Source organism: Somniosus microcephalus, chromosome 34 (genome assembly GCF_052327205.1).
Source record: "Somniosus microcephalus isolate GS21.2 chromosome 34, FLI_Smic_1.0, whole genome shotgun sequence".
NCBI classification, from domain to species: Eukaryota; Metazoa; Chordata; class Chondrichthyes; order Squaliformes; family Somniosidae; genus Somniosus; species Somniosus microcephalus.
In genome coordinates, this window is record NC_141020.1 from 4,772,219 (window position 1) to 4,792,706 (window position 20,488).

Sequence of the window (20,488 nt, forward strand, 5' to 3'; positions counted from 1 at the left end):
GTGCCGGAGCGGGACTTGAACCCATAACCTTCGCATTCAGAAGTCAGAGTGCTACCCACTGAGCCACACTGGCACTGAGAGATGTTTGAACATGCCTTTCTATGGAAACTAATGTATATTAATTTCACTGTTTGAAAGAAAGAACTTACATTGATATAGCACCTCAGGATGTCACAAAGCACTTTGGCCTAAAATCCAGGCTGACACTCCAGTGCAGTGCTGAGGGAGTGCCGCACTGTCGGAGGTGCCGTCTTTCGGATGAGATGTTAAACTGAGACCCGTCTGCTCTCTCAGGTGGATGTAAAAGATCCCATGGCACTATTTCGAAGAAGAGCAGGGGGGGAGTTCTCCCCGGTGTCCTGGGGCCAATATTTATCCCTCAACCAACATCACTAAAACAGATACAAAAACAAAATACTGCAGATGCTGGAAATCTGAAATAAAAACAGAAAATGCTGGAGATACTCAGCAGATCGGGCAGCATCTGTGAAGAGAGAAACAGAGTGAACGTTTCGGGTCGATGACCCTTCGTCAGAACTGGAAAAAAGCAGGAAATGGAACAGATTTTTAAGCAAGTGTAGGGGCTGGGAAAGGGGGGAGGGGAGGAAAGAACAAAAGGGAAGGTCAGTGATAGGATAGAAGGCGGAAGAGGTTAAGAGGCATTAAGAGATATTCAAGGTGGGACGAGATGGTAATGGGACAGGTTAAGAGACAAAGGATGGTTCTAGATGAAGTGTGAATTGCACTGGCAGAGTGAGAGACAGCTGCCATGTGGGAGAGAAGAACAGGAGGCACAAACAAAAAGTGTGGATATATGATGGGGGCCGAGATTATGATCTGAAATTGTTGAACTCGATATTGAGTCCGGAAGGCTGTAAAGTGCCTAATCGGAAGATGAGGTGCTGTTCCTCGAGCTTACGCTGAGCTTCCGTGGAACAATGCAAGTGGCCGAGGGCGGTGAGGTCTGAGTGGGAATGGAGCGGTGAATTAAAGTGACAGGCCACCGGAAGCTCGGGGTCCCCCTTACGGACTGAACGGAGGTGTTCCGCAAAGCGGTCACCCAATCTGCGTTTGGTCTCCCCTTTTGGTTTCACGAAAACAGACGATCTGGTCATTTATTGCTGTTTGTGGGAGCTTGCTGTGCGCAGATTGGCTGCCGCGTTTCCCACATTACAACAGCGAGCACACTTCCAAAAGTACTTCACGGGCTGTGAAGCGCTTCGGGACGCCCCGAGATTGTGAAAGGTGCTGTAGAGATTCAAGACCTATTGTTCTATTGACGCTGAAGTCAATCGAAGCCCCTACAGATACCCTCTGCTGATGTTGGCCACCTCAGCATTGATCAGCTCCATACAGCCTGGAGACTGAGAGATTATGTCTGAGATGCCCACGGGGTTATTTTTAAGCTACCAAGGGTTATATTTATGTCATGTTGATGCACCCACCCACCCTGAGCTATATTTCTCAGTCTAGGTCAGTTCCCCTTTTTTTTTGCGGAAATTTTTACCAAAGCAGGAAGATGTTTTTTTTCTTCTTCGATTGTTCGCTATCTTTGTTATTTCGAGCTTGAGAAATAATAGATTTTGACCGCTCCCAAGGTACTGAGTCATAGAGAGCAGGAAAGCACCAAGTTCGATCCTAGGCTGTGATGAGTTGCTGAGTCTAAGCCAGGGTGTGGGGGAAGGGTTGTCCAGAGTGTGGGGGAGGTGTTGTCCAGGGTGTGGGGGAGGGGTTCTCCAGGGTGTGGGGGGGAGGGGTTGTCCAGAGTGTGGGGGAGGGGTTGTCCAGGGTGTGGGGAAGGGTTGTCCAGGGTGTGGGGGAAGGGTTGTCCAGAGTGTGGGGGAGGGGTTGTCCAGGGTGTGGGGGAAGGGTTGTCCAGGGTGTGGGGGAGGGGTTGTCCAGGGTGTGGGGAAGGGTTGTCCAGGGTGTGGGGGAAGGGTTGTCCAGAGTGTGGGGGAGGGGTTGTCCAGGGTGTGGGGGAAGGGTTGTCCAGGGTGTGGGGGAGGGGTTGTCCAGGGTGTGGGGGAGGGGTTGTCCAGAGTGTGGGGGAGGGGTTGTCCAGGGTGTGGGGGAGGGGTTGTCCAGGGTGTGGGGGAGGGGTTGTCCAGGGTGTGGGGGAAGGGTTGTCCAGGGTGTGGGGGAGGGGTCGTCCAGGGTGTGGGGGAGGGGTTGTCCAGAGTGTGGGGGAGGGGTTGTCCAGGGTGTGGGGGAGGGGTTGTCCAGGGTGTGGGGGAGGGGTTGTCCAGGGTGTGGGGGAAGGGTTGTCCAGGGTGTGGGGGAGGGGTTGTCCAGAGTGTGGGGGAGGGGTTGTCCAGGGTGTGGGGGAGGGGTTGTCCAGAGTGTGGGGGAGGGGTTGTCCAGGGTGTGGGGGAGGGGTTGTCCAGGGTGTGGGGGAGGGGTTGGCCAGGGTGTGGGGGAGGGGTTGTCCAGGGTGTGGGGGAGGGGTTGTCCAGGGTGTGGGGGAGGGGTTGTCCAGGGTGTGGGGGAGGGGTTGTCCAGGGTGTGGGGGAGGGGTTGTCCAGGGTGTGGGGGAGGGGTTGTCCAGGGTGTGGGGGAGGGGTTGGCCAGGGTGTGGGGGAGGGGTTGTCCAGGGTGTGGGGGAGGGGTTGTCCAGGGTGTGGGGGAGGGGTTGTCCAGGGTGTGGGGGAGGGGTTGTCCAGGGTGTGGGGGAGGGGTTGTCCAGGGTGTGGGGGAGGGGTTCTCCAGGGTGTGGGGGAGGGGTTGTCCAGGGTGTGGGTGAGGGGTTGGCCAGGGTGTGGGGGAGGGGTTGTCCAGGGTGTGGGGGAGGGGTTGTCCAGGGTGTGGGGGAGGGGTTGTCCAGGGTGTGGGTGAGGGGTTGGCCAGGGTGTGGGGGAGGGGTTGTCCAGGGTGTGGGGGAGGGGTTATCCAGGGTGTGGGGGAGGGGTTATCCAGGGTGTGGGGGAGGGGTTATCCAGGGTGTGGGGGAGGGGTTGTCCAGGGTGTGGGGGAGACATTGTCCAGGGTGTGGGGGAGACATTGTCCAGGGTGTGGGGGAGGGGTTGTCCAGGGTTGCTACGATTGGCCTCAGCACCCCTGGGCTCAACGAGGGAAGATAAATTGCTGACGACACGGAACTAGGTGGGATTGTGAGTTGTGAGGAGGATGCAAAGAGGCTTCAAGGCGATTTAGACAAGTTGAGTGAGTGGGCAAATACATGGCAGATGCAGTATAACGTGGATAAATGTGAAGTTATCCACTTCGGTAGGAAAAACAGAAAGGCAGAGTATTATTTAAATGGAGATAGATTGGGAAATGTTGATGTACAGAGGGACCTGGGTGTCCTTGCACACCAGTCACGAAAAGCAAACATGCAGGTGCAGCAAGCTGTTAGGAAGGCAAATGGTATGTTGGCCTTCATTGCAAGAGGATTTGAGTACAGGAGCAAGGATGTCTTACTACAGTTATACAGGGCCTTGGTGAGACCACACCTGGAGTACTGTGTGCAGTTTTGGTCTCCTTACCTAAGAAAGGATATACTTGCCATAGAGGGAGTGCAGCGAAGGTTCACCAGACTGATTCCTGGGATGGCAGGACTGTCGTATGAGGAGAGATTGGGTCGACTAGGCCTGTATTCACTAGAGTTTAGAAGAATGAGAGGGGATCTCATTGAAATGTATAAAATTCTGACAGGGCTAGACAGACTTGATGCAGGGAGGATGTTTCCCCTGGCTGGGGGGTCTAGAACGAGGGGTCACAGTCTCAGGATACGGGGTAGGACATTTAGGACTGAGATGAGGAGAAATTTCTTCACTCAGAGGGTAGTGAGCCTGTGGAATTCTCTACCACAGAAGGCTGTGGAGGCCAAGTCACTGAATATATTTAAGAAGGAGATAGATTTCTAGACACAAAAGGCATCAAGGGGTATGGGGAGAGAGCGGAAATATGGTATTGAGATAGAGGATCAGCCATGATCATACTGAATGGCGGAGCAGGCTCGAAGGGCCGACTCCTGCTCCTATTTTTCTATGTTTCTATGTTTCTAAACTACCCGGGGTTCCGGCTTATCCTGACTCGCACCAAGTCCCGGTCACCCATTGCCCCCTGTGCTTGCCGACCTACATTGGCTCCCGGTCGGCCAATGCCTCGATTAAAAAAAACCTCATCCTTATTTTCTCCATGAAATGTGGGTCTTTCTTTAACCGGGAGATCAGGCAAGCTGAGTTACGTTGTGTGATCCTGCCCGTCCATTGTCCACCGGTGCTCTGAGCCCAGGGGCAGTAACAACGAGACCTGCCCTGATGGCCCCATTACCAGATCTAAAAGAAAGAACTTGCATTTCTATAGCACCTTTCACGATGTCCCAAAGCGCTTTACAGCCAATGAAGTCCTTTTTGAAGTGCAGTCACTGTTGTAATGTAGGAAACGTGGAAGCCAATCTGCGCACAGCAAGCTCCCACAAACAGCAATGTGATAATGACCAGATGATCTGTTTTAGTGATGTTGGTTGAGGGATAAATATTGGCCCCAGGACACCGGGGAGAGCTCCCCTGCTCTTCTTTGAAATAGTGCCGTGGGATCATTTATGTCCATCTGAGAAAGCAGACGGGGTCTCAGTTTAATGTCTCATCTGAAAGGCAGCACCTCCGACAGTGCAGCACTCCCTCAGTACAGCCCCTCTGACAGTGCGGCGCTCCCTCAGTACTGCCCCTCCGACAGTGCGGCGCTCCCTCAGTACTGCCCCTCTGACAATGCAGCGCTCCCTCAGTACTGCCCCTCCGACAGTGCAGCACTCCCTCAGTACAGCCCCTCCGATAGTGCGGCGCTCCCTCAGTGCTGCCCCTCTGACAGTGCGGCGCTCCCTCAGTACTGCCCCTCTGACAGTGCAGCACTCCCTCAGTACTGCCCCTCCGACAGTGTGGCGCTCCCTCAGTACTGCCCCTTTGACAGTGCAGCACTCCCTCAGTATTGCCCCTCCGACAGTGCCGTGCTCCCTCAGTACTGCCCCTCCGACAGTGCAGCACTCCCTCAGTACTGCCCCTCCGACAGTGCGGCGCTCTCTCAGTACCGCCCCTCCGACAGTGCGGCGCTCCCTCAGTGCTGCACTGGGAGTGTCAGCCTAGATTTTTGTGCTCAAGTCTCTGGAGTGGGATTCGAACCCACAACCTTCTGACTCAGAGGCGAGAGTGCTGCCCACTGAGCCACTGCTGATCTGGCACAGACCTTGCGGAAGCCCCTCTGTCCCGAGACTCGACGATAGCGCCGTTTAATCCCAAGCAGTGTGGGGACACCGGGAGCGATTCTGCTCACTGTAGCTGTGAGAGACCAGTTTTGTCCGACTTTATTTTTTGATTAGCACAGACTGGGGCGAAGCATCTGTGGGAATGTCACTGTCTGTGTCTGGCGCTGGATTTAGAAGCTGCAGAACACATGGCGTGTCTGTGCAAACTCAGTCTCTGTCTAAACGTGACGCCATCATGGAGGCCCATCCCATCCCACAGGATCTCCCTTAGCAACAGGTGGGCAGCGCGACCTCTGTGACCGTTAGTGCTTTACTGCGCCTGTCACCGTGTTTTTCTTATTCTTTTCCCACCAGTTTCTTTCACCAACCACCACCCCCCTCCTCCCCCACCCCCTTCTCTCTCTGGGAGTCAGCGACTCTTGCTCGAGGACTGTTCCACAAGCACTGGGCTCCCATTGGTACTTCACCCGATTATTCATTCTCTGTGCTGCATTGAAGCTAAGTCCCAGTGCTGTTGTCACAATGACCTGGCAAAGATAGAAAGAAATACTTTCTACAGCGACTTTTACAAGCTCAGAACATCCCAAAACGCTTTACAGCCAATGAAGTACTTTTTGAAGTGTAGTCACTGTTGTAATGTAGGAAACGCAGCAGCCAATCTTCGCACAGCAAGCTCCCACAAGCAGCAATGTGATAATGACCAGATCATCTGTTCAAGTGATGTTGGTTGAGGGATAAATATTGGCCCCAGGACACCGGGGAGAACTGCCCTGCTCTTCTTTGAAATAGTGGCCGTGGGATCTTTTACGTCCACCCGAGAGAGCAGATGGGGCCTCGGTTTAACGTCTCATCCGAAAGACGGCACTTCCGACAGTGCGGCACTCCCTCAGCATTGCACTGGGAGTGTCAGCCTGGATTTTGGGACAAAGTGCTTTGTGACATCCTGAGGTGCTATATCAATGCAAGTTCTTTCTTTCAAACAGTGAAATTAATATACATAAGTTTCCATAGAAAGGCATGTTCAAACATCTCTAAGTGCCAGTGTAGCTCAGTGGGTAGCACTCTGACTTCTGACTGCGAAGGTTATGGGTTCAAGTCCCACTCCGGCACTCTCTCAGTGCTACACTGTGTCAGCTGTGACTCAATAGGTAGCACACTCACCTGTGAGTCAGAAGATTGTGGGTTCTAGTCCCGCTCCGGCACTCTCTCAGTGCTACACTGTCAGAGGTGCCGTCTTTTTTGATGAGATATACTTGCCTTAGAGGGAGTGCAACGAAGGTTCACTAGATTGATTCCTGGACTGGAACTTTCCAGGCTGATAACTTTCTCACCATTGATAAAATGTTTCTGTCATCTGTACTTCATCTATTGCCTCAAACCTAATGTGGCCACGGCCCCTTTAAGGATCCTGGCTGAAACCGCATCATGAACGACATCACCAGACCCGCACCATTTAATTGGGCCAAGTAACGCGCTGGGCGGGCGTAATAGGCCGTATTAAGGGAAAGTCACTTTCAGCAGCGGGATGGGGCCATCAGCGGGGTCGCGACCCGCCGTGGCCACCGCCCGCACCGCACCGGCCCAGCCGAGATAGGCAAAATTCCGGCCCTAATGTCGGCACCTCTGGTTGGAGGTGGGAGGTCATGTGATGAAACTTCCAACTGACATGTCTAACCGGAGTTGGCAGCTCTGCAGTCAGTGAAGAACCAACGCTCTCAGGATAGCGCGGATCTGATGGTGATGTCAGTGACCTGCCCCACACTTTGTTTCTCTGGAGTTTCCCTTCAGAAGGTCAGGGTGTGGTCACCTTTTAGAAATATTAAAGGAATGCTCCTGGTCTCAGGGTTCAGCAGTGAACTCATCTGTGTTCATGGGGAAATTCCCTCATTTCCTGCACAGTTTAAAAACACAATGGCACTTCCCCTTTTCCCCCGTGATACAGTAACAGCAACAACTTGCATTTATATAGCGCCTTTAACGTAGTAAAACGTCCCAAGGCGCTTCACAGGAGCAAAGGTTTCACACCGAGCCACATAAGGAGATATTAGGACAGGTGACCAAAAGCTTGGTCAAAGAGGTCGGTTTTAAGGAGCATCTTAAAGGAGGAGAGAGAGGCGGAGAGGTTTAGGGAGGGAATTCCAGAGCTCGGGGCCCAGGCAGCTGAAGGCACGGCCGCCAATGGTGGAGCGATGGAAATCGGGGATGCGCAAGAGGCCAGAATTAGAGGAGTGCAGAGATCTTGGAGGGCTGTAGGGCTGGAGGGGGTTACAGAGATAGGGAGGGTTGTAGGGCTGGAGGAGGTTACAGAGATAGGGAGGGTTGTAGGGCTGGAGGAGGTTACAGAGATAGGGAGGTGTGTAGGGGGCTGGAGGAGGTTACAGAGATAGGGAGGGGTGTAGGGGGCTGAAGGAGGTTACAGATATAGGGAGGGTTGTAGGGCTGGAGGAGGTTACAGAGATAGGGAGGTGTGCAGGGGGCTGGAAGAGGTTACAGAGATAGGGAGGGGTGTAGGGGGCTGAAGGAGGTTACAGAGATAGGGAGGGTTGTAGGGCTGGAAGAGGTTACAGAGATAGGGAGGGTTGTAGGGGGCTGGAGGAGGTTACAGAGCTAGGGAGGGGTGTAGGGGGCTGGAGGTTGTTACAGAGATAGGGAGGGCTGTAGGGGGCTGGAGGAGGTTACAGAGATAGGGAGGGTTGTAGGGCTGGAGGAGGTTACAGAGATAGGGAGGGGTTGTAGGGGGCTGGAGGAGGTTACAGGGATAGGGAGGGTTGTAGGGCTGGAGGAGGTTACAGAGATAGGGAGGTGTGTAGGGGGCTGGAGGAGGTTACAGAGATAGGGAGGGGTGTAGGGGGCTGAAGGAGGTTACAGATATAGGGAGGGGTGTAGGGGCTGGAGGAGGTTACAGAGATCTCGGAGGTGAGTAGATAAGGCATGGAGCCGGGAAGATCTCAGGTTCATTTCCCAGTCTGTGCTGAGTTAGCTACTCTCAGCCGGCTGTTGATTGGGGTGCGACAGGAGGGAGAAATCGTACAGCTTTCCTGTTCCTGATCATTGTCAGTGGTGCCAGTTAGACAAGGCGCTGTTGCGAGGATTGAGTATGAACACGATCAGGCTCAACTGTAATGCTCCTCAGGGCAATGGACCTCCCATCATTCACTGTCCAGGCTCACATGATTAATGGAGGCTTACGAGAAAGAGGAAAGATCTTGTATTTCTATAGCGCCTTTCACAACCTCAGGACCTCCCAAAGCGCTTTACAGCCAATGAAGTACTATTTGAAGTGTAGTCACTGTTGTAATGTGGGAAATGTGGGAGCCAATTTGCGCACAAACAGATAATGACCAGATAATGATTGTTAGTGATGTTGGTTGAGGGATAAATATTGGGCCAGGACACCGGGGAGAACTCCCCGGCTCTTCTTCGAAATAGTGGCCATGGGATCTTTTACATCCACCCGAGAGAGCAGACGGGGCCTCGGTTTAACGTTTTATCCGAAAGACGGCACCTCCGACAGTGCAGCACTCCCTCAGTACTGCCCCTCCGACAGTGCAGCACTCCCTCAGTACTGCCCCTCCGACAGTGCGGCACTCCCTCAGTACTGCCCCTCTGACAGTGCGGCACTCCCTCAGTACTGCCCTTCCGACAGTGCGGTGCTCCCTCAGTACTGCCCCTCCGACAGTGCAGCACTCCCTCAGTACTACCCCTCCGACAGTGCAGCACTCCCTCAGTACTGCCCCTCCGACAGTGCGGCACTCCCTCAGTACTGTCCCTCTGACAGTGCGTCACTCCCTCAGTACTGCCCTTCCGAAAGTGCGGTGCTCCCTCAGTACTGCCCCTCCGACAGTGCAGCACTCCCTCAGTACTACCCCTCCGACAGTGCAGCACTCCCTCAGTACTACCCCTCCGACAGTGCAGCACTCCCTCAGTACTGCCCCTCCGACAGTGCGGCACTCCCTCAGTACTGCCCCTCTGACAGTGCGGCACTCCCTCAGTACTGCCCTTCCGACAGTGCGGTGCTCCCTCAGTACTGCCCCTCCGACAGTGCAGCACTCCCTCAGTACTACCCCTCCGACAGTGCGGCACTCCCTCAGTACTGCCCCTCCGACAGTGCAGCGCTCCCACAGTACTGCCCCTCCGACAGTGCCGCGCTCCCTCAGTACTGCCCCTCTGACAGTGCAGCGCTCCCTCAGTACTGCCCCTCCAACAGTGCAGCGCTCCCTCAGTACTGCCCCTCCGACAGTGCAGCGCTCCCACAGTACTGCCCCTCCGACAGTGCAGCGCTCCCTCAGTACTGACCCTCCGACAGTGCAGCGCTCCCTCAGTACTGCCCCTCCGACAGTGCAGCGCTCTCTCAGTACTGCCCCTCCGACAGTGCAGCGCTCCCACAGTACTGCCCCTCCGACAGTGCAACGCTCCCTCAGTACTGCCCCTCCGACAGTGCAGCGCTCTCTCAGTACTGCCCCTCCGACAGTGCAGCGCTCCCTCAGTACTGCCCCTCCGACAGTGCAACGCTCTCTCAGTACTGCCCCTCCGACAGTGCAGCGCTCCCACAGTACTGCCCCTCCGACAGTGCAACGCTCCCTCAGTACTGCCCCTCCGACAGTGCAGCGCTCTCTCAGTACTGCCCCTCCGACAGTGCAGCGCTCCCTCAGTACTGCCCCTCCGACAGTGCAACGCTCTCTCAGTACTGCCCCTCCGACAGTGCAGCGCTCCCACAGTACTGCCCCTCCGACAGTGCGGCGCTCCCTCAGTACTGGCACTGGGAGCGTCAGCCTGGATTATGTCCTCAAGTCTCTGGATTAGGGCTTGAGCCGCTTTCAGGAGAGGAGGATAGAACATTAGCCGGGAGCGGGGTGTGGGTGCAATCCTTACTGAGTGGAAAATAATCTGGGGACCTGCCTACTTGCTCGGTTAATGATGCTCTGAAATTGAAAGGAATTAACGAAATATATCCAAGCAAAGCTGTGACGAAGGGGTCAAGAAGCAAAGGACACCCTTTAAGGTTAGGAATGCAGAGCAGGAAAGGGTCGTTAGCAGCTGTGTACTTGGGTGGGGGAGAGGAGAATCAGTCTGGGTTCCTGCTTGAAACATCAGTCCAGTGTCTCCCCCACTTGACATCGAGTGAGAACATGATTGGGTTTGGCCATTATGCAACTCCCACAGTCGAATAGCCGGGCGACACTGCACTCCCACAATGAAGAATGGCCACTTGGGGGCACCCAGTGTTGGTGGAACTGTAACCCCCCGCCATCCCGCTACTCCCCCCCACACAGCAAGACTCAGTGCCTTACGGGGGAGGCAGGGAGAGAACGGGCGGGCTTGGGAACTAAATCTAAAACAGGCCCCCTTTTTTGTTCTGAAAAGGAACGAATGAAAGGTTGGAACTGATTGAAAGGTTGGGACGCCGTTCCCTGAAATGCCGAGGCCAGTCTCTCTGAGCGGGGAGCTGGTCCGACCACAGTTACGCTGTGAATGCGAGACCTCATTGGCAGCAGCCCCGGGCTGGGTCTACAACTGACTCGCAGCTGACACTCGTGTGTCTGAGAGACTTACATGTTGCTATATCGGGACAAATTAAGATTGATAAGTGGGATATGGAATTTCTTTGAAGGATTCGGGGGAGGCAGTGAGCACAGGCATGGCCTTTCTTTTCCGCATGTCGTCAGCTGCTTCTGATGTGAAGTACAGTCCCAGGAATGGTCAAGTGGGCACGAGCTGGACAATTGAGTAAACAACCTTAGATTGGTGTACGCTGTAATGGGCAGGCGGATTGAAGTGTTTCCCCCTGACCTGACGGGCCGCACAGACCACAGAGGCGCTGGCTTCGCTTCCCAGTTTTTTTTGCGGAGTTCGCTGATCTCAGTTGGGACAGCACTTGAGGCGATCCAGTTACAGAGTCATAACGGCACAGAAGGAGGCCATTCGGCCCATCGAGTCCGTGCCGGCTCTCTGTAGAGCAATCCAGTCAGTCCCATTCCCCCGCTCTATCCCAGTAGCCCTGCAAGTTTATTTCCCTCAAGTGCCTATCAAGTCTCCCCTTGAAAACACTGAGTGTCTCCGCTTCCACCACTTCCGTCGGCAGCAAGTTCCAGGTCCTCACCACTCGCTGCGTAAAAAGTTTTTCCTCACATCCCCCCCCACCCCGTATCTCTTGCCCAAAACCTTAAATCTGTGTCCACTAGTCCTTGTACCATCAACTAGTGGGAACAGCCTTTCCCCGTCTAGCCTATCCAAACCCGTCATAATCTTGTACACCTCGATCAAATCACCCCTCAACCTCCTTTGCTCTAATGAAACCAAATCCAGCTTCTCCAACCTTACCTAAGGAAGGGTATACTTGCCATAGGGGGAGTGCAACAAAGGTTCATGAGATTGATTCCTGGGATGGCGGGACTGTTGTATGAGAAGAGATTGAGTAAACTAGGCCTGTATTCTCTTGAATTCAGAAGAATGAGAGGGGATCTCATTGAAGCATACAAAATTATTACAGGGCTCGATAGGGTGGATGCTGGGAGAGTGTTTCCCTTGGCTGGGGAGCCTAGAACCAGGGGCCACAGCCTCAGGATAAAGTGTAGACCATTCAGGACTGAGATGAGAAGAAATTTCTTCACACAGGGGGTGGTGAATCTTTGGAATTCTCTGCCCCAGAGGGCTGTGGAGGCTCAGTCATTGGGTATATTCAAAACAGAAGTCGATAGATATCTGACTAGTAAGGGCATCAAGGGATATGGAGATAGGGCCGGTGAATGGAGTTGAGGTAGAAGATCAGCCATGATCTTGTTGAATGGCGGAGCAGGCTCGAAGGGCCAAATGGCCGACTCCTGCTCCTATTTCTTATGTTCTTATGTCCTTGTAGCGAGGATCCCCCATCCCTGGACCCATTCGGGTAAATCTCCTCTGCACCCTCTCAGTTACTGCCCTGCCCCCCCTTCCCGCCATCACCTGCGCCCCCTCCCCCCATACCCCCTCAGCCCCCACACATCCTGGGCTAGTCACGCTTCCCCCACTACTGATGTCCGGCAACTCCTGGGAAAAGCGTGTGAGCGGGGTGAGCACAGAATCGTGATTCCCTTCATGGCCAAATAGCTTCACCCCCACCGCCCACCGTGCCCAACGCTGGCTGTCTAGGCACCGGACGGCTGCTGACGCCTGTGGAATCGCGCGCACACCCCGGCCAGGAGGCTGCTCCTTCAGGCGAGGCGGGGACGAAACTGGAAGGCAGGTGATGGGTTGCGTTTAGTGAAGTTAATTTCGGGATATTCACCGGATCCTTTTAAAGAAATTGAGGATTCCAGGCCGAACGGCTGCACCAAGATTGAAGAGCTGATTGGATGACAGCAAGATTGTAGGAGGCGAAAAGGAAAGGACTTTATATATCAACATCGGAACAGCAGGAGGCCGTTCAGCCCCTCGAGCCTGTCCTGCCATTCAATGAGATCATGGCTGATCTGTATCTTAACTCCATTTGGTTCCGTAACCCTTAATAACCTTTTTGAAGTGTAGTCACTGTTGTAATGTAGTTCACCCATCATCACCCCTGTGCTCGCTGACCTACATTGGCTCCCGGTTAAGCGACGCCTCGATTTCAAAATTCTCATCCTTGTTTTCAAATCCCTCCATGGTCTCACTCCTCCCTATCTCTGTAATCTCCTCCAGCCCCACAAACCCCCCGAGATCTCTGCGCTCCTCTAATTCTGCACTCTTGAGCATCCCTGATTATAATTGCTCCACCATTGGTGGCCGTGCCTTCTGTTGCCTGGGCCCTAAGCTCTGGAATTTCCTCCCTAAATCTCAACGCCTCGCTCTCCTCCTTTAAGACGCTCCTTAAAACCGACCTCTTTGACCAAGCTTTTGGTCACCTGCCCTAATTTCTCCTTATGTGGATCAGTGTCAAATATTTTGTCTTATAATACTCCTGTGCGGCGCCTTGGGACGTTTTACTATGTTAAAGGCGCTATATAAATACAAGTTGTTGTTGTAAACGCGGCAGCCAATTTGCGTACAGCAAGATCCCACAAACAGCAATGTGATAATGACCAGAAGAATCTTATGTTTTGATGTTGGTTGAGGGATAAATATTGGCCCAGGACACTGGGAAGAACTCCCCCCCCCCGCTCTTCTTCGAAATAGTGGCCACTGGGATCTTTTACATCCACCCGAGAGAGCAGACGGGGCCTCGGTTTAACGTCTCATCTGAAAGCCGGCACCTCTGACAGTGCAGCGCTCCCTCAGCACCGCACCGGGAGTGTCAGCCTGGATTGACACCTCGACCAAGGCAGGAATGGCTGAGGGAGGTGAAGAGTTCCAAACCTCGGGCGGACCTACCATGAGTTAGAGTAGGAGAAGGTGGTGAAGTGTTGACGGAGACATTAGTGTATTTCCAAATTCAATATTTCCTGAGGGCCCACTGCCCTTCCCCTGTAGGTATGTTGAAGTCACTCCAACCGTTATGTTCATTTTTAACTGCGCTAGACGCTGCGAGGGAATGTGGGCGTGACCTTGTGACCCTGCCCTTGCAGTTAATGTGACAGAAGGGTCAAACCCGAAACGTCAACTCAAATTTCTCTCCACGGATGTTGCCTGACTTGCTGAGTTTTTCCAGCATTTTCTGTTGTTATTTCTCTCTAACCCTCACTCTTCTCCCCATCATTTTGCTCTCCTCTGAATGAGTCATTAACCTGTTCCGCTGCTTCAGGTGGATGTTAAAGATCCCACGGCAACATTTGAAATGGAGCAGGGAGTTCTCCCGAGGTCCTGGTCGCCATTCCCGCCCCCTGCTCAATACCATCAAGAACAAATTATCAAATGGAGAGACTGGAGAAGCTGGGCTTGTTCTCCTTACAGCAGAGAAGGTTAAGGGGAGATTTAATCGAGGTGTTCAAAATCATCAAGGGTTTTGATAGAGTAAATAAGGAGAAACTGTTTTTCCATTGGCTGAAGGGTCGGTAACCAGAGGACACAGATTTAAGGTGATTGGCAAAAGAACCAGAGGGGGAGATGAGGAAAAAAAAATTTACGCAGCGAGTTGTTGTGATCTGGAACGCGCTGCCTGAAAGGGCGGTGGAAGCAGATTCAATCGTAACTTTCAAAAGAGAATTGGATAAATACTTGAAGGGAAAAAAAAATTCACAGAGCTCTGAGGAAAGAGCAGGGGGGGAGTGGGACTAATTGGAGAGCTCTTTCAAAGAGCCAGCACAGGCAGGATGGGCCGAACGGCCTCCCCTCTGTGCCGCATGATTCTACGAGCTGGCCATTGATCGGTTTGCTGTTTGTGGGATGTTGTTGGTCAGAGTGGCTGCAGCATTTGCCTAATTCACAACAGTCATTTCACTTCAAAGAGCAATGCATTGTATGAATGGCAGGACCGATAGTTTGAGGTGATTAGGCGCTGTCTAAACCCAGTTTTTATTGGATTATTTCTGTCTGGCAGTTTACAGGGAGCTGATGGGCTCCACTTTGGAGCCAAATGCAGTGACTGCCGCCACCTAGTGGTGAGAAGTATCAGCCGCTCTAACCCGCGAGTCAGTGTGTGATCGATTCTCGTCGACACTGCAGTACAGCTAGTAGAATTATAGAATCATAGAAATTTACTGCACGGAAGGAGGCTATTCGGCCCATTGTGTCCGTGCCGGCCGACAAAGAACTCTCCAGCCTAATCCCACTTTCCAGCTCTCGGTCCGTAGCCCTGTGGGTTACGGTGCTTCAAGAGCACATCCAAGTACTTTTTAAATGTGATGAGGGTCTCTGCCTCGACCATCCTTTCAGGCAGTGAGTTCCAGACCCCCACCACCCTCTGGGTGGAACAAAATCTCCTCAACTCCCCTCTAATCCTTCAACCAATTACTTTAAATCTGTGCCCCCTGGTTATTGACCTCTCTGCTAAGGGAAATAAGTCCTTCCTATCCACTCTATCTAGGCCCCTCATCATTTTATACACCTCAATTAGGTCTCCTCTCAGCCTCCTCTGTTGATTATATTACTTCTTGCCGTTAGCTTTCCCTAAAGCACGATGTTTTCTCACCCTTCCGCAGGACTCTGTGAGAAACACTCTTCATTGGGTGCTGGGAGCTGTGCAAGAACAGAATTAGCAATCAGGAATCCAAATCCTAGTTGATTTTGCCTCTGCTTAACCCAGGTGAGACTGACTGAGACTGTCTGTTTTGTATGGTTTAATATCGCAGCAGGCATTTACTAACTGAGCCTGTCCAGCTATATTTTACGGTGTTTGTGTACCTATGTCTATATATAAAAGCAGGACTTGCATTTCCATAGCGCCTTTCACGACCTCAGGACGTCCCAAAGCGCTTTACAGTATAAAGCATGAAGTAATCCCGATACGTGTGCCCAATATGAGACTCCCAAAACAAGCGCTCTACTCGGAGCTCTGACACGCCAAGAGAGCCCCAGGTGGGCAGAGGAAACGCTTCAAGAACACCCTCAAAGCCTCCTTGAAAGAGTGCAACATCCCCACCGACACCTGGCAATCCCTGGCCCAAGACCGCACAAAGTGGAGGAGAAGCATCCGGGAAGACGCCGAACACCTCGAGTCTCTTCGCCGGGAGCAAGCGGAAGCCAAGTGCAAACAGTGGAAGGAGCGCACGTCAACCCAAGCACCCCACCCACCCGCCCCTTCAACCACCGTCTGCCCCACCCTGTGACAGAGACTGTAGGTCCCGCATTGGACTCATCAGTCACCTGAGAACTCATTTTTAATGTGGAAGCAAATCATCCTCGGTTCCGAGGGACTGCCTAAGAAGAAGAAAGCATGAAGTATATTTTATGACAAGCCACAAGGAGGAGACAAAGTACTGTAAATGAATTGTCTCTTGTTAAAATGACCTGATCGCCTCCACTTGCCAAGTGCCTCCACTTGACACTCACCTGCTCTCGTAGTTTGCTACTCAGTTGCAGAATACTGCTCTCCCGTCTGCGCTCGCTCACCGCACACTAAGCTGGTGGATACTCAACTGCCCGCTACTATGTGTCTTGTGCCAGGGACAATGAGCCCTGCTCACCTCCCATGATTACCAGTCCTCAGCAATATATCTCCTCCACATCTCCGTCTTTCAGACGTGGTAGCAAAAATGGTGAATAGACTTTGTGACGAAACCATGTTGCCAATTCACTCTTGAGTTGTTCCATTCACTAACAGCGTGGCTCTCTTCTAGACACCCAAAGGGTCTAGACAGAGTAGATAGAGAGCAACTGTTCCCATTGGCGGAAGGGTCGAGAACCAGAGGACACAGATTCAAGGCGATTGGCAGAAAAACCAAAGGCGACATGAGGAAAAACTTTTTTACTCAGCGAGTGGTTTGGATCTGGAATGCACTGCCCGAAAGGGTGGTGGAGGCAGACTCGATCGCGGCTTTCAAAAGGGAGCTGGATAAATACCTGAAGGTAAATATTTGCAGGGCTAAGGGGAAAGGGCGGGGGAGTGGGACTAGCTGAAGTGCTCTTGCAGAGAGCCGGCACGGGCTCGACGGGCCGAATGGCCTCCTTCTGTGCTGTAACCATTCTATGATTCTGTGATTCTAATATAGCCAACCTTTCCTCATTTCCTTGACTTCTCTCTACCAGCTCACGGGTGCGAAGAGTGAACAGCAGATGCTCCTATAAATCACCATATCATCTCCGATCCTACAGACCGTCAACCAGGTTTCAACTGGCCTCGTTGTAATTGGACATTTCTCAACCACTCTTGAACTGAACAGGGACAGTGCGCCTCAAATCTTCAACTATGGGGCCTTCGTGACAAGAAATATCCCTGCGGATAAACACAAACCAAGTCCCACATCGCTGATCTCTGCGCTCCTCCAATTCTGGCCTCTTGCCCATCCCCGATTCCCATCGCTCCACCATTGGCGGCCGTGCCTTCAGCTGCCTGGGCCCTAAGCTCTGGAATTCCCTCCCTAAACCTCTCCGCCTCTCTCTTTAAGACGCTCCTTAAAAACCAACCTCTTTGACCAAGCTTTTGGTCACCTGTCCTAATTATCTCCTTATGTGGCTCGGTGTCAATTTTTGTTTCATAATCGCTCCTGTGAAGCACCTTGGGATGTTTCACTACGTTAAAGGCGCTATATAAATACAAGTTGTTGTTGTTGTTGAATCGTGCCCACTCACCAAACTTTCTGGTGGCCGACACACTGCCTGCTAGGGATGACAATGCTCCAAGGTGGGTGGAATTAAACGCCGAGTTTAAATCAATAATAATTTCTCTTGAACTCTCACAATGATCCCTATCCAGTGATCCCTGTCAGAGAGTAACTGTGGGTGAATCTCAAGAAACAATAGATGTGGATTTGTTTGAGTGCTTCTGTCACAAACACACACTTACACACACACACTCTCACTCTCTCTCTCCCACTCTCATACACACTCACTCTCTCTCTCCCACACTCTCTCTCACACACACTCTCCCTCTCTCACACGCATTTTCTTGTGCACACACACTTATGCACACACTCATACTCTCTTGCACACTCAATTGATAATTATTGGCCCAGGACACCAGGGATAACTCCCCTACTCTTCTTCGAAATAGTACCACGAGATCTTTTACATCCACCTGAGAGAGCAGACGGGGCCTCGGTTTAACGTCTCATCTGAAAGACAGCACCTCCGACAGTGCAGCACTCCCTCAGCCGCACTGAGAGTGTCAGCGTGGATTACGGGCTCGACTCTCTGGAGCGGGACGTGAACCCACGACCTTCTGACTCAGAAGCGAGTGAGTGCTGCCCACTGAGCCACTGGCTGACACCTCAAATACATGTGTGTGGACACCAGGAAAGGACGGATTACAGCTGGGCTGGACGGCCTATACACTCCCACACAGCAGAATACTGGCGTGGCAGAGAGAGAGCTTTGATTCAAGAAAGGAAGGGATGAGAAAACTACAAGAAACAAATCCTTAAAGAGGAGCCCTTTGCCCTAAAAGAAAGAAATACTTGCATTTCTATAGCGCCTTTCACGACCACCAGACGTCCCAAAGCATTTTACAGCCAATGAAATACTAAATTAATTACTGAGGGGCCTTTGTGTAAGGATTTTCGAGAATCAATGCAAGCAGCAAATCTTTTCAAGGAAGAAACAAAAAAAATGGTTGGGTATTTTTCTTTACACCTTATTTTTCTATGCAGACACAAATTCAGTTCAGGGACTTTGCCTTTAAGACAGTTTCCCCTTTAATCTGGCCAGCTAACCTTCTTTCTGCCTGACTGCACTGAAGCAAAAGGCTTCGAGCTTCATGAAAAGACCGAGCGAGAGAGAGAGGTCAACGGCGGGTGGCTGGTACGTTCCCCTCAGACGGGGTTTTAAAAAAAAAAGAAATCTGGCTTCTTTGGCACAGCCCGAGAGACTCTTCTGACCCCTTTAAGGGAAGTGAGTGCTCAGTATCTGGCAGGAAACGTGGGCCTCTATCCACAGGAAGTGAGTGTGCGTGGAGCAGGATTTTGCAGCCCTGAAGTAAGACACTGGGCTGCTGTGGGGAATGTGGAGACTGTGAGAACACAAGAGACACCGCGAGGTACTGGCAGGTGACACACACAGGCGGAGCAGAGCGACCAGCGGGAGCTCCTTCTATGGCCTGCTGAGTTCTCCCCCAGCTCCGTGGGTTTGACCTGGGAGTCTTGCGGCCGGCACTAGGGTGCAGTTAGTAACAGGGACAAGGCCATGATCCACGCTGGATAAACTTGTGTCCAGTTTAAGGCAGTCAGCAGTTCAACTGAGCGATCGCCTGTCACGAAAGAGGTTCGAAGGGCACAGGGTGGGGAAGACTAACATTTCGGAGTGCTTTGCTAAGGGGTCTTAAAGGCAACTGATGCATATTGTGAGACACACTCAGCTTAGGCCTGTAATCTAACCCTTGCATGTACTTTGCTATTTGTTTCTGTACCTATATCGAACTGGCTGCCTTTTGCCAAGTACCACTCTTGTACCTGACCTTTCTGAAAAGAGGAAGGCTGAGGGGTGACCTGATAGAGCTTTAAAATGATGATGAAGGGATTCGATAGGGTAGATAGAAAAGATGTTTCCACTTGTGGAGGAGTTCAAAACTAGGGGCCATCAATATAAGATAGTCACTAATAAACCCAATCGGGAATTCAGGAGAAACTTCTTTACCCAGAGAGTGGTGAGAATGTGGAACTCGCTACCACAGGGAGTGGTTGAAGCGAATAGTGTCGATGCATTTAAGGGGAAACTAGATAAACACAGGAGGGAGAAAGGAATAGAAGGGATATGGTGATAGGGTGGGAGGAGGCTCGTGTGGAGAATAAACACAGACCTGTTGGGCAAATGGACTGTTTCTGTGCTGTACATTCGAAGTAATTCACGGGTGCTTGGCAGCCCTGCTATCTCACCCTGCTGCCAATTTTTCGGGCCCCAGGCAGCCTATTTCGTGGTTTCATTTTCCTTAAGGAATCTGCGCGTGTTTGGGGTCACACAGCGAGGGCGAGGATCTGCTGACAGGATAATCACCGGCAGCAGGTGCAGTGTTCCGCTGATCACTGCGATCTGACAGGGTCAACCAGTTAATCTCCTGAGTCGGGATTTCCTTCAGCCGGGGGGGGGGGCAGGGTAGGGGAAGAGCTTTGTGAGGTTTAGTCGGTTTCACACCTCGTCCCTTTCCCCATTCGGGGTTAAATCGGTCTTTGGCCGACGAATAAGAGTATTGGGCAGGATGTGACCCGGGTGAACGGTTCGCTGTCGTCCATTACTGCGCGACTTGAGACCAATTTCACACCTGTTGTGTCTACAGGTTCACTTGACTGTTGAATTGAGGCCTAATTTTAACTCCCCAGGCCTGGCAAAATGGGGCATGAGGTGGGGGGGTGGGTTAAAATTGCGCTCACCGTCTTCTTCTCTGGGTCTCACACCACTTTAACAGGTGTGTTCCGGTCAGCGCCCAGACGGGCGAGAGCCTCACTGACGTGCAAAGGTTGGGGCCTGTTGGCGTAATTCGGAACCCCCGACGCTATTTCTACTTCCTGTCGCGTGTTTTGGCGCCCACGGTCGGCCTCGCCAGGAACACCGGGCGGCGGAGAAGCGGGAAAGGCCAGGAAAGCCTGAGCCCCCCCCCGCACCGACCCTCCGATCCGCTGACCTGACTGCCGAGACCCTCCGCGCTCGTCCCACTCCCACCCCCCCGGGCCTCCTCGGCATTCCCAACGGGTTCAGGCGGGAGTCGGGCCTGGACTGTGTCAATGTGGCCCAGGAGTGGAATTAGCCCCCGGGTTTTCACATCAGTTCAGTGGCCACTTTTTCCTCCATTAAGTGCCGGGAGATGCTTCC

The 20,488-nt window shown here is 52.6% G+C and overlaps 1 protein-coding gene across 9 annotated transcripts in view; it reads left to right on the forward strand.

The window, feature by feature from the left end:
- The first annotated feature begins 18,416 nt into the window (after nt 1-18,416).
- LOC147096665 (uncharacterized) overlaps nt 18,417-20,488 on the forward strand; it is a 45,559-nt gene continuing 43,487 nt past the window's right edge. For 3 of the 9 annotated variants that reach the window (XM_085973219.1, XM_085973228.1, XM_085973225.1), the window contains exon 1: nt 18,536-18,722. The gene's annotated coding sequence lies outside the window, so the exon portion shown is untranslated. The other 6 variants (XM_085973226.1, XM_085973227.1, XM_085973223.1 and 3 more) reach the window with 5 other exon arrangements.